General features: G+C 38.6%; 2 long non-coding RNA genes across 3 annotated transcripts in view; one reads left to right on the forward strand and one right to left on the reverse strand.

Annotated features, from left to right (window-relative positions):
* The window catches only part of LOC139046570 (uncharacterized), a 139,852-nt gene extending 135,652 nt beyond the window's left edge, over nucleotides 1–4,200 (forward strand). Inside the window, exon 3 of the long non-coding RNA XR_011506720.1 lies at nucleotides 3,465–4,200. This is a non-coding gene — a long non-coding RNA (uncharacterized lncRNA). The remainder of the gene's footprint in view (nucleotides 1–3,464) is intronic.
* Nucleotides 1–14,729, reverse strand: part of LOC123289940 (uncharacterized) — a 171,530-nt gene that overhangs the window by 154,197 nt on the left and 2,604 nt on the right. The gene's annotated exons all lie outside the window — the stretch shown is intronic.

A 14,729-nucleotide genomic window follows, 5' to 3' on the forward strand; every position in this document is an offset into this window, starting at 1 on the left:
AATCTTAGAGTCCAACAGGAGCATATTTAGGTCAAGGAATAAGGTTGAACAAGGAGAGAAAGAGCAGAAACAGAATGTGTTGTGTGACCTCCAGAAGCAGTTTCAATAGAAAATCGTCTTGACACATGGTTTCTAACAGAGAAAAGAGATTAGCTCCGAACTACAGTTAAACTGACATAAAAAATCTGGATCTAAATGGAATTACATAGAAAATATTGTAAGATTTGAAAGTTCTATGACATGGTCAATAGAAAATGGATTCTGTTTTTAAAACAGGATTCAGCGCACCAAAGAGCAGTGTCATTTTTTTGAATGAGGCTTGTTTTATAGCAGTCATTCAGTGAAATTAAACTTTCTTAGAAAAGTCATTTTAATTCTTCTATATAGCCTTCCTCTTCCTAATATCCATGTAAAGATATAGAAATTGATGTAGTCAATAAAAGCACACCACATTGGAGTGACTGGAATTTCATTTTTCCATTATATATATATATAGTTTTATTTATTACCCTTTATATATATTAATTTATTTATTTTTATTTATATATAATATGTACAAATGTTTATTTGATTTATATTTATTATCCATTTTATATATATGTATAAAATCAAAATTATGGTTGATTCTTCAGTGAGAATAAGAAACCGAGCAGTATAATCCTACGTAAACTCAGCCTGGTATCCTAGATGCAATCTTGCTACCCTACTCCTATATAGAAGGAAACCATTATAGTAGCTGTCTACAGATAGAATTATTTAAGCAATTATGCTAGTAGCTAGGTTACCAAATTTCTATCTCTTTTTTCCTTTACCCCAATTTATCACTCCCTAGTCCCCACTATCTGGTCTCCCAACCCCTGCATCACACACACATAACATTCACTCCAGGCCAGATCATCTCCCTAGATTGTGCTTGGCGTCTAAAATCCTTCAAGGACTACAAGATGATTATGCTTCTAGAGTCTACATCACCCCTACCCCTAATCCTCTCCACTCTGGACATGAAGGGAATGAGAAAATGTCCTCATTTTCCCCACTAGGAGAGCATCCACACAACTTCTTAGTAATAGACAAGGAGGATCAACTCACGCTTTCACTCATTCTCCCCTCCATTTTTAGATGATTCTGATGAAGGGTGGCTTGCTTTTGGTTAGGTACTGATTCCACAGGATTGGGTCTCCTATGAAAGGGGACCCATGTACTAGTCTTGGCCTGGATTATTTCTTCTTGTTTCTGAAAAGCACACTAAAGAGCAGCATTGGAATATGAAAATCTTACTCCCATAGTCAAAGTGGCCTGTTATGAGAATAATAAAAATATGCTTATACATGTACACCACATTCCTACTCCGGTGTTTGGAGCCATGGAATTCAGGAAGATGAGGAATCGTTTAATATATCGTTAAAACACAAAAATGATGGCATAAAAATAATAATCAAGAAAGGCTGCTTAAAACTCTCTGTTATAATGGAGATAACTTAGTTTTCATTTGAACTTTTTGGAAAAGAGCAGTAACCAAGAATATATCATATCATATCAAAGTTTGGAATTTTTATAATTCAGATATAAAACTAAAGACCACAAAACCCTCGAAGATTTAAAGGAAAATGAAAGAAGAACAACAAAATGGTCCCTACGGAACACCAAAGCTGTGTTTTCTCCTTTTTTACTGAAACCTTCTTTTGTGATCCTAGTTTACACATTCTGTTGACCTGGTTTACAAATTACTTTATTTTCTTTGATAGTAATAAGAAAGCCCAAAAACAAAATCAGAAATAAGTGAGTACTGCAGGGCCCATCTGGTGGCAGCAGTTTGGGCCATAGACTAAAGCTCTAAGTTTCTGAAACAATAAGTTATACAGCTGCTCATTTTCCTGTTGGCTTCTGTTTAAGGCATAAGGATGTTCATAAGATTCAGTACTCTTGGACTGACATTCATGGTGAATTTGTTTTGCCACTTAGCACATTAGAAGAGACATTTTAACTTAATCGACGTAATTAATCCATAAGCAAGTGGTTAAATGCTCTTTGTTCTTGGCTTTCTCTTGGCACTGTTGGGGGTGGCTGAAGAGAATAAAGGATGACTCCTGCTTTCTATTGTTTCACGTACAACTGAACAAAAATACAAAAACACAAATTATGACAAAGTTACATAGTGCTTATTCTAGATACGCACTACACTAAGTGTTTTGATTATATTAATCCATTAAATTCTCCCATCATCCAGTGAAGTAGAATATGTTGTTATTATCTCCAGTTTACTGATGGGGAAAGCGAAGCATGGAGAATTTATATAATTTGCCCAATGCTACACAGCTAGTAAATTGCAGATCCAGGCTTCAGACCCAGGCATTCTGATTCCCCAACCTATGCTCTTACCAATATGTTCTACTGACCCTCAAAACAATTCAGTGTATACAAATTTACAGAAAAATTTAATGACAGATAAATGAGGGCTGGAGAGGTTGCAACAGTCTTTATGGAGAAAGTGGAATGGACTTGGAACGTGGCAAATGAAGAGACCATGGCTAGGCAAGGAGCAAGGAATTCTGGCAAGAACATGAACAGTGAGCCTGGCGTGTTCACAGGGGAGTAAAGGAGCCAGCTAACCATAGTGGACGGGAACGAGGAGAAATGAGATGAGTTAGTTAGGTCAGGGAAGGCTATGGAATTCCAGAACATTTCCTAGTGAAAATTGAATTCCTTAGAGGGTGAAGTTAAAATTGGGTTAGAGGACATTATCTCAAAAACATATTCAGTTACGTTCCAACAGAAACAAAGATTCTCTCAAGGTGGAGAGGTCTCTAAATGATTGTTTCACTATTGGAAAAATTGAACGAGGGAAATACTGAGTGCCAGGTAAAGATCGATGCATGTTTATTTTTAGGTAACATGGAACAATGGCATCCAAGGAGTCAGAGTTTTCCATATTGACCAACAGTCCATTTTGATTTGGACTCCATCTTTCTGATCTCTGTCCACTAGAGATACATCAGATTTGTGTTTAAGCTGAAATGTGGTTACAGCCATGAGGCCTGCCTGGAGGAAAAGCAGACTTAGGGAAGTTTTCTCAATACCACCTTCTCTTTGAGAGATCATTCTTAAAGGAAAATCAGCTGTGAGGCAAAGAGAAATTGTGTCCTACCTGTAAAAAGCAGAAAGGGAAGAGAGGGGAGGGAAATGGACACACACCTAAATCACCTCTGGGGAAAATGTGATACTAAGATGGCCTGGCCAGAAATAGAGTGAAGCTGAAGAAGGCAGGGGTGTTGAAATGTATCACCAGAAAACTTAAGAAAGAGGGTGAAGTAGGCTAGCTCAGGAACATCACCAGAATACTGGAAGGAGAACAAGGAGAAATTTCATAACCTCTCAATCTTTCCAGCTTCTTACAGTGTTCCAGAAGAGAGAAAGTGTGCTTGATAAGAATGATTTATTGAGCAATTATCTCTTTCCGCCCTCAGCTTTCTGGAACTGGACAGCAGACAAGTCTGGTGAATTATATTTGTGGAGTTCTCCGGAAGAGCTTCCTCTCAAGGATGCACAACTTTCCAGTTAGTCACGAGGCACCTCTACTTTCTGCACAGTTTCTGTAATTTTAACTTTTTCTTCTCTGTCCCTTTCTCAGCCCTTGCTCATTCCCCACTGATTTAAGATTGTTTACTGCACCATCACTGTAATCATTATACTTACCCCTTGCGTGTTTATCCAGAGTCCTTGCTCCCTTTCCCTGCCTCCCCTCGTTCCTTCACAGAGGTCCTACACTGGACTGTCTGCTCCCCGAGGAAATCAGATCCCTCATTTTCTACTCCATCTTCCCTCCCTCCTCCTCCAGCCATGCTTCTTTGGTTTCCCCATCCGCCTCGTGACAAATACCCTACGAAAGAGAGGTTTTCCAGGCTCTCATCCCCTAGTAGGTCTCTTCACACCCTAGCATCTTGAGTCTCCACTTACTCCCATCCTTCCCTGCTTCTCGTGACTGCTGTGGTTACTGCTGACAAGCACAGGAGGAAGGATCTGAGGGAAAACTGTGCTTTTGGTTCAGATTTGATTTGGGTAGCCTGAGAGTGCTGAAAAGTCTGTTTTCAACTAAATGTCCTACAGTCCCAAATGCAGTAAGCCAGTCTCGTTTTTCATCTGCTGTCATGACTAACTGGCAACTTCCAGGCATGGGGTGACTGTCTGGCGTCTCAAGCACACGCATGCAGACAATTACATGAAGAATGCCAATAGCTAACAGACCATCAGGTCATGTTTTAGTAGAGTTCTTCTAGCAGGGAATATGTATCAGCATCTTAGATCAATTTTGGCACACTGTTTATTTTAGAAGTTTTGTTCCTGAGCTGTTGGGCACCTGAGCATTCCAGTGTTTTCTGCATTACAAAATCAAAGGAAAAACAAGTTTGGGGCTTCGTATTTTCAATCACCAGTGACTCAGTGACAGGTACCAAACTCATTTCACTTAAGGTTGCAGGTTGAACTCAACTGGGGTCCCTGAAGAGAAAGACCTGCCCTTTATCCAGCACGTTAAAGAAAGTATTTCTTATATCTATTAAACAACCAGAAGAGGAAAGATGGTGCAACAGCTGGAAGAGCCCTGCAAGTATCAGGGTTACCAAGAGTCACTCAGAAATCTTTAAAATAATTTAAAGTGATGATAGAACAAATAATACGCTGTGTTTCTATTGATGCAGTAATCCTTAACCCTTGAACCTAACTTGTACTTGCACTGAGAAATCAGCAGAACTGTTTATGGTGATCTACCAAGGCAATTTCCCATAGTTTGATTGATTGAGAAAGATGCTGATGATTTCCTCATTTAAATTATCCACGAAACACTAAAACACATGACTCTTTGGGGGAATTATCCTTCTAGGAAGAAAAGGAAACCCTTTTCTTTTTAAGAAATTATTTACAACTAACAAATGGATCAAGATAATACTGCACTGTGAGATCTAAATACATAGAAGATATTTAGAGATCCCAGAGCTATGATTTCTTCAATTGTTTGCAAGATAACCAAAGCAATTCCAAGAAGTCTTGTTTTATTAGAAATCACCTTTCTTAAATATTGTCTAAGTTCATAGTAAGCAGACAGCCACCTTGGAAATGGGGTTAAGAAAAGATAAAATTCAAAGGCTTGAAAATAAGTAACGAAGAAGCAAGATTCTTTGAATCATTAACAGCACTACACACGCACAGAGATACAAAAACAGCTAAAAAGGCAAGGACAAAATTAAACAGTAATGATGATTTATAGTAAGATACTCTGAGACATGACAGAAGTCTCAGTACACCAAAAGGAAAATCTTGTTTGCTCAAATTATTTGTTTCTTCTGTCTAATGAATGTAATTCTAATATACAAGTGATAACACTGGCATTTCTTTGAAATGTTGATTCAGTTTAATTATGAAAATCACCAAGGTATTTTCTAGCTGCTGCATCACTCCCTGTACTAAGATTAATCACATCAACATCATTCATTTAATCTTCAAAGAGGAAGCAGTTGTCCACAAAAGCCTTCAAATAGCTTCATTAGTGCAATTTTTCAGTCTCAAACATTTAGCTGGCAGCATATGATGGAGAGTAAGGTCATTATATTCATCTATTTCCTAATCTAATTTTTTTAATGTTTCTACACTTAATGTAGAAACGGGTAAGTGAGGAGTTTTTGCCTTCTCTTTGTTTGGCAAACAGCTCAAAATATGAAGAAAATGTGGATGGCAATTAACAAAATACTTGGTCACTATGGCTACAATTCATGAAATGTAATGTTCAGGCCCAGAACCGGTTCATTTTCCCTTTTGGGGTTTGTTTAACGTGAAAAGGATTGGACCTAGAAATGCTGTGTTTTCTTGTCTCTTGTAGACAAAGAAAAACTTGGAGCATGAGAGACATTCCTTCAGTTCAGAAACTAGAATTAAAACAGTCATTGCAAGTAAAATTTCTTTGGTGTTTTAAAATGCAAGATGGATTTTGTATTTTAAAACAGAAATGGTCAACCTCGCTTATTCATTTTTCCTAAAATGCAATTTTAGCATCCTTCTCTTTGTTAAGAGCATTAATAATCCCTTCAATTATTGGAAACCAATAGGTATCAGAGTCCCATAAAATAACACTGTAATATTTGACACATTGATCAAATCACAGTATCAATCATTAAAAATTACGCAGTTGCAATCAAAAGCATTCTCAGAGAGACATGGATAGAGCCTGGCACTAAGGGGGTGTGGTGACTGAGTCATTTCTAATTACTGTACAGACACTGAAGGGTTATAAAATGTGTCAGAAAGTAAAATTTGCTGAGCCCATTACCAAGAAGCAAAACTTGCTAACTCCCAATTTAAACTTTGCATTTCATAAAGGAATGATTTATTTGACTTTTGACTGGTCCACTTGCAGAAATCATTGCATTGCAATATTCAGTGACTGTGCAAAGGGGAAAGAAAGGATAAATCATGCAGAGGCATTCTCAAATTAATATCTGCTAAATTTTTAAGACAAGATCTGCCCATTCGGGCAAATAATGGGATATGTTGGGAGTTTAGGCAAAGGGATCAGGGCTTTTGGTCATGAAAACAGTCCATCAACCAACTGTAATGACAGGGCAACTGAACAAATTTTGTTTCTATAAATTATATAAAAATAGTTACAACATTTAAAATATCAACTTCTTTTAAATTACTTTAAAATAAGACTACAATGAGTTTTTGTGAGACTGGATTCTAATTGACATAAAACAATTTTAAGATAAAATACAAAGATGACAATAGTCCTAGCTTGAAAAGGTCTGTGTTGCCATTTGCCCAGCTACATGTGAAATCACCAGGGTAAAATGAAACTACATGAAAGAGGAGCAAGAAATTGCATTATTTACATAGGTGTTCAATATGACAGTCAGGAGGAAAAATAACTGTGTGCATTTTTTAATTCATGTATTTGTGAAGTTTTATTATCTACTATATGTAATATTGTGCTAGACATTCTGGGAAATATAAAGACAGAAAAGATAAACTCTCTTCTCTTGAGAAGTCTTTGCTATGACAGAAAAGGCAAGAGCACAAACATGTCTTAACAATAGAAGGCAATGTGAGGTAAATGACAAAATTGAGGGAAAACATGGCCAAGACTTCACAAGTAAATTTCTTCCTGGCTGGAAGATCATGGAAGGCTTCGTGGCATGACAACATCTGGGCTTCCAAGAATGGGTAAGATGTTGAAAGGTCAAGATTGGGAGAGAGAAGATTTAAATTTTACAGTTTAAAATATTTTATCTACTCTTCCCAATATTTAGTACGTTTTGTGTTCTCTGCAGTGAATGCTAAAAGTCCTTTTACTTGCAGAAGTGTCAAAAGAATTTTTTATAACAATAAACAGATAAATTTAGGAAGACTCAACGTTCATTCCAGTTGGAATTTCTGAAATTGAGCCTAAAATACCAATTTTAATGGTTAATCTTTTGGAGAAATCTTAATCCTGGGAAATCAACAAACTAAAATAGTCCCAGGAATAATGAATGTGTATTCCTGTTTGCAAGCATATAAAAGGATAAATATGGGCACCTCGACAAACTGTGAAGAGTTCAGGAAACAGAAACAATTGTATACAAAGTAATACCTAATCTGGCTCCTATTCTGAGTGCCGGGAATGTGTCTCACTAACATAAGAATATGCAGTGGCTCTTTTAACTGTGAGTAACTGAGAAGCCTCTTTCACGGAACTCTAAGGAGCTTAGAATCACCTTCCTGACCATCTTTCCTGTCTTCTATATATCCTCATAAAATATTTACTGTTCTTCTGAATGACCACTCTGATTATCCTCAGACTCCTTTCAGATTCCCTGATGATGTCATGGAAATGTTAAACCCATTATGCTAAGTTAGGACCTCCATCTGCAGTGACCTCTTGGCACAAGCTTCGAGGACAGCATGATATTTTTACATAAAAGTTAGTCTCCATTCAAATCCTCGAGGTCTGATCTAGAAAAAACACTGACAGTTCAATCAACCCTAATAAATACTTAACTAGGTCCATGGAAAAAAATAATACAATTCCCCCCAAAAATCCATTACACATTCACGACTGAGTCATAAAAATGTCTATTAAACGTACAATTATTTTACCACATTTTTATTGGAAAACAAGCATTTATCCTAATTTACAGGTTTAACCCAAAGGTGGTACATGACATTCCTTTTCATTAAGCCATTAAGGGAGTGACGAGTGATGGCGCCCAGCTCTCATTATCTTTAATGTAGTGTTTCAAATTGATCATGCATAATGCAATTACAAATCATAATTAAATTAATTTGTATTGATTTAGGATTTTATAAGTTGTTAATAACTACAGTGTAGCACATCTATTTCCGCAAGTGAGCATTAATATTTTCAAACTGCCAAAGCACTTCCTCCTTTTTACTCCAGTTTTATTCTCCTGAAAAAGTTCACAAACTTATCACTAGTTTATGTAGATGAAAGCTAACTTCAAAACGCTATAGGCAGAAGTATTGAGTGTTTAAATAAGGTTTCTCCCAGAAACAATGTCTAATACATTTGTAAATTTAGGATCATCTAAGTTTAAAACTATATCTATGTCTGAAACACCTTGCCCTCCTCTATTTCCTAACCATGCTGCCCTGCCCCGCCCCCCAACTGCCTTCCTGGCTGGCTAGTACAGTCCTTGCACATAATACCAGCTTCTTATTGGGTGACTGACCCCTAGAAACCAAAGGAAACCAATGGAAATGCAGAAGTCTTTTCCTCAACATTGCAGGGGAGTGAAGAAGAATCTGGAAGCCAAGGGGAGGCCCAAGCAAACTTTGTCAGCCATCAAAGCCCAGAGAGTTGGGTCTTCCCAGACACTTCCCTTCTCTCCTCATCCTAACCACCTTCTAAGGACAAAAGTTCCCTCAGAAATCTCTACATCTGAAGGCAAAGTGGAGAATCCACTAGCAGGCAGACTTTCTAGGAAATCCAAGGACACCTCCTCCCCTTGTTTCTCTCAAGAACTGAAGGGGAAGTTAGGAGAAGGAGAGCGAGACAAGAGAACTTGGAAAGCCCCATCAGTATGTTTTTGTAACCAACAAATATTGGACAAATTTGGCAATTCAGTCTGACCGGTTTTGTCACATACTAAAGAATTAGTCCTTTACTTCCTCTTATTTGAACTGTATATCCAGCCAGACCCGTGGCCTAAACCACAAAGAGACATAATCTGGTCCTTCCACCCTCCCCAAGCCTTGGAACTGGGACTAAGGCCGTGTGGACTGTTGCTCTCACGTGGGAGAATGGGCCTAGAGTTGAGGATTGTTTTTTTTAGTGTCTTTCTCTGAATGTGTTAAATGCTTTAAGGTCCTACAAGGGGAAAATGAAGAAATCAGATTTGGGAAGGCCGCCTTGTAAATGGAAGTGAAATGTTTATGAGAAAGGCTTAGAAATGAATAGTATGGGTGGAGTTCCCCGGATCCCAGCTGCCTTCGGGTAGGACTGGTCGGTAACAGACTCCGACTAAGCTTCGGGGGCGCACGTTCACGGCAAGGTTGAGGCTGGACGTCCGCGTAACTTCTCCGGCCGCGTTTGCCGCGCGCGAAGTTCGCTACTCACTAGCGACCCCTCCAGGTCTGAGGGAGAAATGAGCAGATGCAGGAGCGCACCGGACACTTGCCCCGCGGCGAGGAGCCGAGGTCTTTTCAGAGGCTCACCCCAGAGGGATGGTCCCATCGCGGAGCACTGTAAGCCTCCTGCTGGCCCTGTTCTGCGTAGACGCGGCGCCAGAGCCCCGCGTAAGGATCGAGTTCTCGGGCGGCCCAGGTGGGGGAGCGCAGAGATGTGCCGAGAGGGCGCCCGTGTCATCACCGCGATAGATAAGCCGAAGTTTCGGGGATCCCGAGCATAAACTGAGCGAGAGAGTAAAAACGTAGGCAGTTTTCAGGTGGAACCGAGGCGGGGCTCCAAGGGAAGGAAACGCAGCGCAGAGTGAGGGCGGAGGCACCCGGGGCGCAGGGACCCTCCCTCCCCTTATATTGGCCACCTTTGGCTTGAACTCGCTTGTACATATGGGGTCGAACCACCGCGACGGTTTCAGATACAAACAAGCTTGAGCAACACTTTCTGTACACATCCCCCAGTTATTGAATAGTACACACACACACACAGGTCCACGAGCAAGAAAGGAAAATCAAAGGGGGTCCAAAACTTGAGTGGGTGGCAGGCCCTGCTCCTCTCTCAGCCGAGGTGCAACCAGGCTACACCCCACCCACCCTGGCCAAGTGGGAGCGACTGCATCCGTAGTTCACGCTTCGTGGATAAATGCAGGATCCGTTCAGTTGTTTCAGGTTTCTGAGGCCTCAGTTAGCCCAGTCGCATCACCAACCGGGAAAATCAGCGCACCAGTCTGAATTCTGAAAATGTCTCTTTATAGTCAAGCACTTTGCTACAACAGATGGGGTCCCGGTGGTGTCTCTCTCCCCACACTACACAGAGAAACTCTCGAATGGGCCGCTGTGCCTGAGCCAAAGATTTCGGAAAGATTCCTCAGTTGTCAAGGGGTCTTTGCACTAAAAGGCACTCGAAGGAAAAGGGGTACAAGAACAAATGTTTTCAAGCAATTTCCAAATACATTGCTGTACTGGAGAATAAAATTAATTCACGCAAACGTAACACATTATTTTCCTTAACTAATAATACTCAGAGATGGTGATATGGATTTCCTTGGACTTGAGTTACAGTTGGAAAGTAGACTTCACACTGCAGCCCTGACAATGAGGCGCTAGCCATGAATTCTCCTGTGTGTGCTGTCCTCAGGATCGCGATAATGAAGCCCTATCCTCCAGGAAGAACACTTCCTGGGAAGAAAGATCCATCCATAAAAGAACTATTTTAAAATAAAAAGTAAGACTGGTTTTAATAAAGTCTTACAATTGAGGCTGAATTTAAGTGTTTGGAAACGGTGGGTTTAGTATTTTGTGGGGTTTTGGAGTTTTGTTGTTGTTGTTGGCATTGGTATGCAGTGCAAGTTGTTAAGTTTCCATGCAGAAATCAGTTTAAAATGCATGGATTCTATTATATGTACAATTTAATCACAAGGTATTTAAAATAGACATTTCCATCTAAAATCCAATCAGAAACCAACACAGTTCCTCCAGGCATTAGATGATCATCTCGATTTTGCATTTGTAAACTGGGAGAAATAAATGTGACTTGTGGATACCAAGAGGTCAAGTACGGCTGCTCAAATATTTTTCTTACAAAATGACGGATTTATTAGACAAATAAGTAGCCCGGCTGATGCAAAACCCCCAGTGATTGAATTTTGACGTTAAGTCAACAACAACTCGAACTACATCAGTGCTTCAAGATTTAGTTATGATGGTAGAGATTACTGAACAAATAATAGCCAGAAATGAATACAGATTTCTGAGGATCTGCCCCTGGCACCCTCTTCTTGACATTCTCCTCCATATGCTCCCCCTATTCAGACTGTATTATAATTAAAGGACTTGCCTACGCCTTGCGAGTGGAAAAGAACTTTAAAATAATTAGGCATATTTTTCTGTTAAAAAAAAAAAAAGGACAGGCTTAGGGAGAAAGCCAATTGAGTTTCATTATAAATTCCTTCGTGGCCTGAAAGTCACCCACTATTAGAAGGGAGGGAGCATGCAGTAGGTGTTGAATTTAGTTTTGTTTTTTAAAGATCTTATTTTCATTAAGAGTTTGATAACCTACTCTCCTATCCCACCCTTGCCTTTAAAACAGCGCTTTCTGAAAGATTTGAGGACTTGGGCTACGTTAGTATCCCACTCGCGGATCCAAATCCACTGCTAAATAATTAAACCGCGAGTAGAATTTAGATTTCACCTTTCCTGGGTCAACGGCTCCCAGCGCCGCCCCCGCCCACCCCGACCCCCAACCCCCATGGAGCTGGCCATGGTGCTGAAAACCCCGCGTGACTCTTGCGCGGAGGGCACCACTCATGAAGGCTTTTGCTCCTCATGAAAGGGGGCTTAAATAATTGAGATTACATTTAAGCATAAAGCAGTTCATTTCTCATCTTTTCATGGAGAAAGGGGCTAATCTGCTCCTAGTGTGAAAATCTGCCTTTTATTTATTCTATGTGTGACTTCCTTACTGTAGTGGAATTGGTGATTCAATTTCCATTTAAGTCTTGTTGACCCAGTCAAGAACCCATTCCTGCCACCTTATCTTTCTCTTATTCCGCGATTTTTGGCTATAGTTTGATTCCCCCTCATCTATGCAACTGCTTATTTTGCAGTGAGAAATTTATGTTTGATTTTAGGGCTTCGTCTGATCAAGGGCTTGAAACAGTTTCTCTTAGTAGCTAGAAATTTGCTTTCTGAGTATCCAGGCACAGACTGCTAGAGGCAATAAACTGGTGTCAGATTTTTATCTCAGATTTTATTTAAATGTAGTAATAACTGCACTCTGTAAAATAAGTTGCCCATCCGGGCTTCTCTCTCGGTTTGTCATATTCCCCTCCACGTATGCATGTACCCATAATTTCTACAGATGTTTTCATCATGCTAGCTTTAAAACCACCTATTGTATTAGTTCTTTTCCCAAGTAAATAAACTTGGAAATACAAAATTGCTAACCCTAAGATAGTAATAGAATTCATAAGTAGGAAGGGATATTTCATAATTATTTTGCCACTCAGGATTACATAATAAGTTGTTCAAGTGAAGCCCTTGAATGAGGGAGGGGGGTGTAGTTCTTTATTCTTCTTCCTTTTTTAATACTGAATAGTATTTTCAGTCCAACAATGCATCTGTTCACAGTTTGCCTGAACTTGTTTATGGATTTATATTTCAATACGCTCTTTAGGATGCAAAATTCCTGTCAAATTAAAGAGTGCTCATGTCTTGCCCGCTTCCAGCAAATCACTTGCAGCACCTAATAAATCCAGCTGGGGTTCCTTCCATAGCCTGATGCTGCTGAAATCATTATTGTCCTGCCTTGTTTCATGTCAGAGGCCTCTTCGCCTCATCTGTCATGAAACCAATTTCACTTTATTTACATCCATTTGCTAGTTTAATTACTGTGCTGATGAATAGCCTGAAGGAATTAAGTTACGAGTCTTTGGAAACCCAAAGCGACAGATATATGGGCTACCTTTTAACTACAGGGAAAGAAATGAAGGCTAGTGTGGCATGCACCAAAATTTAAAGATAATAAGTGTTTCTCTCTACCCAGCTACTTTTGAAATTCAGGATGATCCTGTCTTTTTGTATTCATCATCTCCTGGATGAAATACAGTGCTTTAGGACCTCTCATATTTACAAAATGACTGCAGTTCTCTACAATACTATTCTCTATTTTTTAATTTTAATTTTATTTTATTTTACTAAAAGACTTACAGATGATTTTCCAGCCAAACCAAATAATCTAACATACTGGTGTTTTTAATTAAAGGCACCTACCAATGTTAACCTTTCCTTGTAACTGAGAACTTACTTCTATATAAAGACAAATAGGTGCCTTTGTGAAAATAAAGAATATTTATACATCCAATCTAATATGCAGTACAAAGTACTCCACTTATATACTATAAATAATGTAACAGATGTCATTTATACAATTTTTGTTTATCATTGATCACAATGTTACGATTATCTTCTTTAATGTATTTTTAAATCATAAATAAGAATATTCTGCTGTCTCTCTCCTCTACAAGTCCAATATAATAGAGTATTATGAATCTATGTTAATGACAGAGGGTTTGTGGTGTGGTGAATTGTCTATACTCTCAAATATATATAAGTACTCAATCATTTGCATATATATTTTTTAAAACCTAAGATCAATAAACTTTTCAGTCATTCCATTATCCCATAAATTAACTACTGTGGTATAACCCTACTGATCATGACACTATTAAAAATCATGCCTACTAATGGTGACATTAAAATCATTTTCAAGGGTATTTTTTCCTAATTTTCATCATTAATTATAGATTTTAAAACTTAAAATTGATAATCCAGAAATTAAGTCTTCATGTGTTCACCATCACTGAGTACCAGTTAAAACAATAATATAACTGAACTGATATTTGATTTTATGTTTTCTGTATCCCCAGTTAGCATTACACATGAAAAACATGTACGTTTTAAATCTAAGTGCCTCTATGTTTTCCTTTCATTGCTTTGTTTCTGAGAATTTTTGACATTTTAAAGTCAGTACTTTCATTTGATTTCCCTAAAAATGGTGAGTTTATGGCACATGGCAAATCTGTTCATCATTTCAAGAAGGAATCTAAATTTTTTCTTATAGACAATGTACTTACTCATATACCATCTCCATGTTGAGTATATAATTACTTCTAAGGTTGTGCAAACTTTCTAAACTACTTATCCAACTGAAAACTATTTTAAACATTCAAGGACAAGAGATACTTCTAAACAAAGGAGAAATGAGAAAGATGGAGTTTTTAAATTTTCTCATTTCCTCTACTCCTAAAAGAATTAAATACTTTTTGCACCTTGTAGACTCTGCAGTTTCATTTATCATAAAACCAGCTTAAAAGAAGGGATAAAATGTAAATAAACATTCTACATTTACTATTAGAAGAACTAAAGATGGTGAAAACGCTACTGTCCGTGCAGATATATATTAATAAATTATATATTCGTTACAAATCCTCCAGGCGCCTCCCCCCTTACCCCCCCTTACCTCCTCTAAATACACAGTTGCCCCATTACCCCTCCCCCACTAC

This window comes from Equus asinus, chromosome 11 (assembly GCF_041296235.1).
Source record: "Equus asinus isolate D_3611 breed Donkey chromosome 11, EquAss-T2T_v2, whole genome shotgun sequence".
Classification (NCBI taxonomy): domain Eukaryota; kingdom Metazoa; phylum Chordata; class Mammalia; order Perissodactyla; family Equidae; genus Equus; species Equus asinus.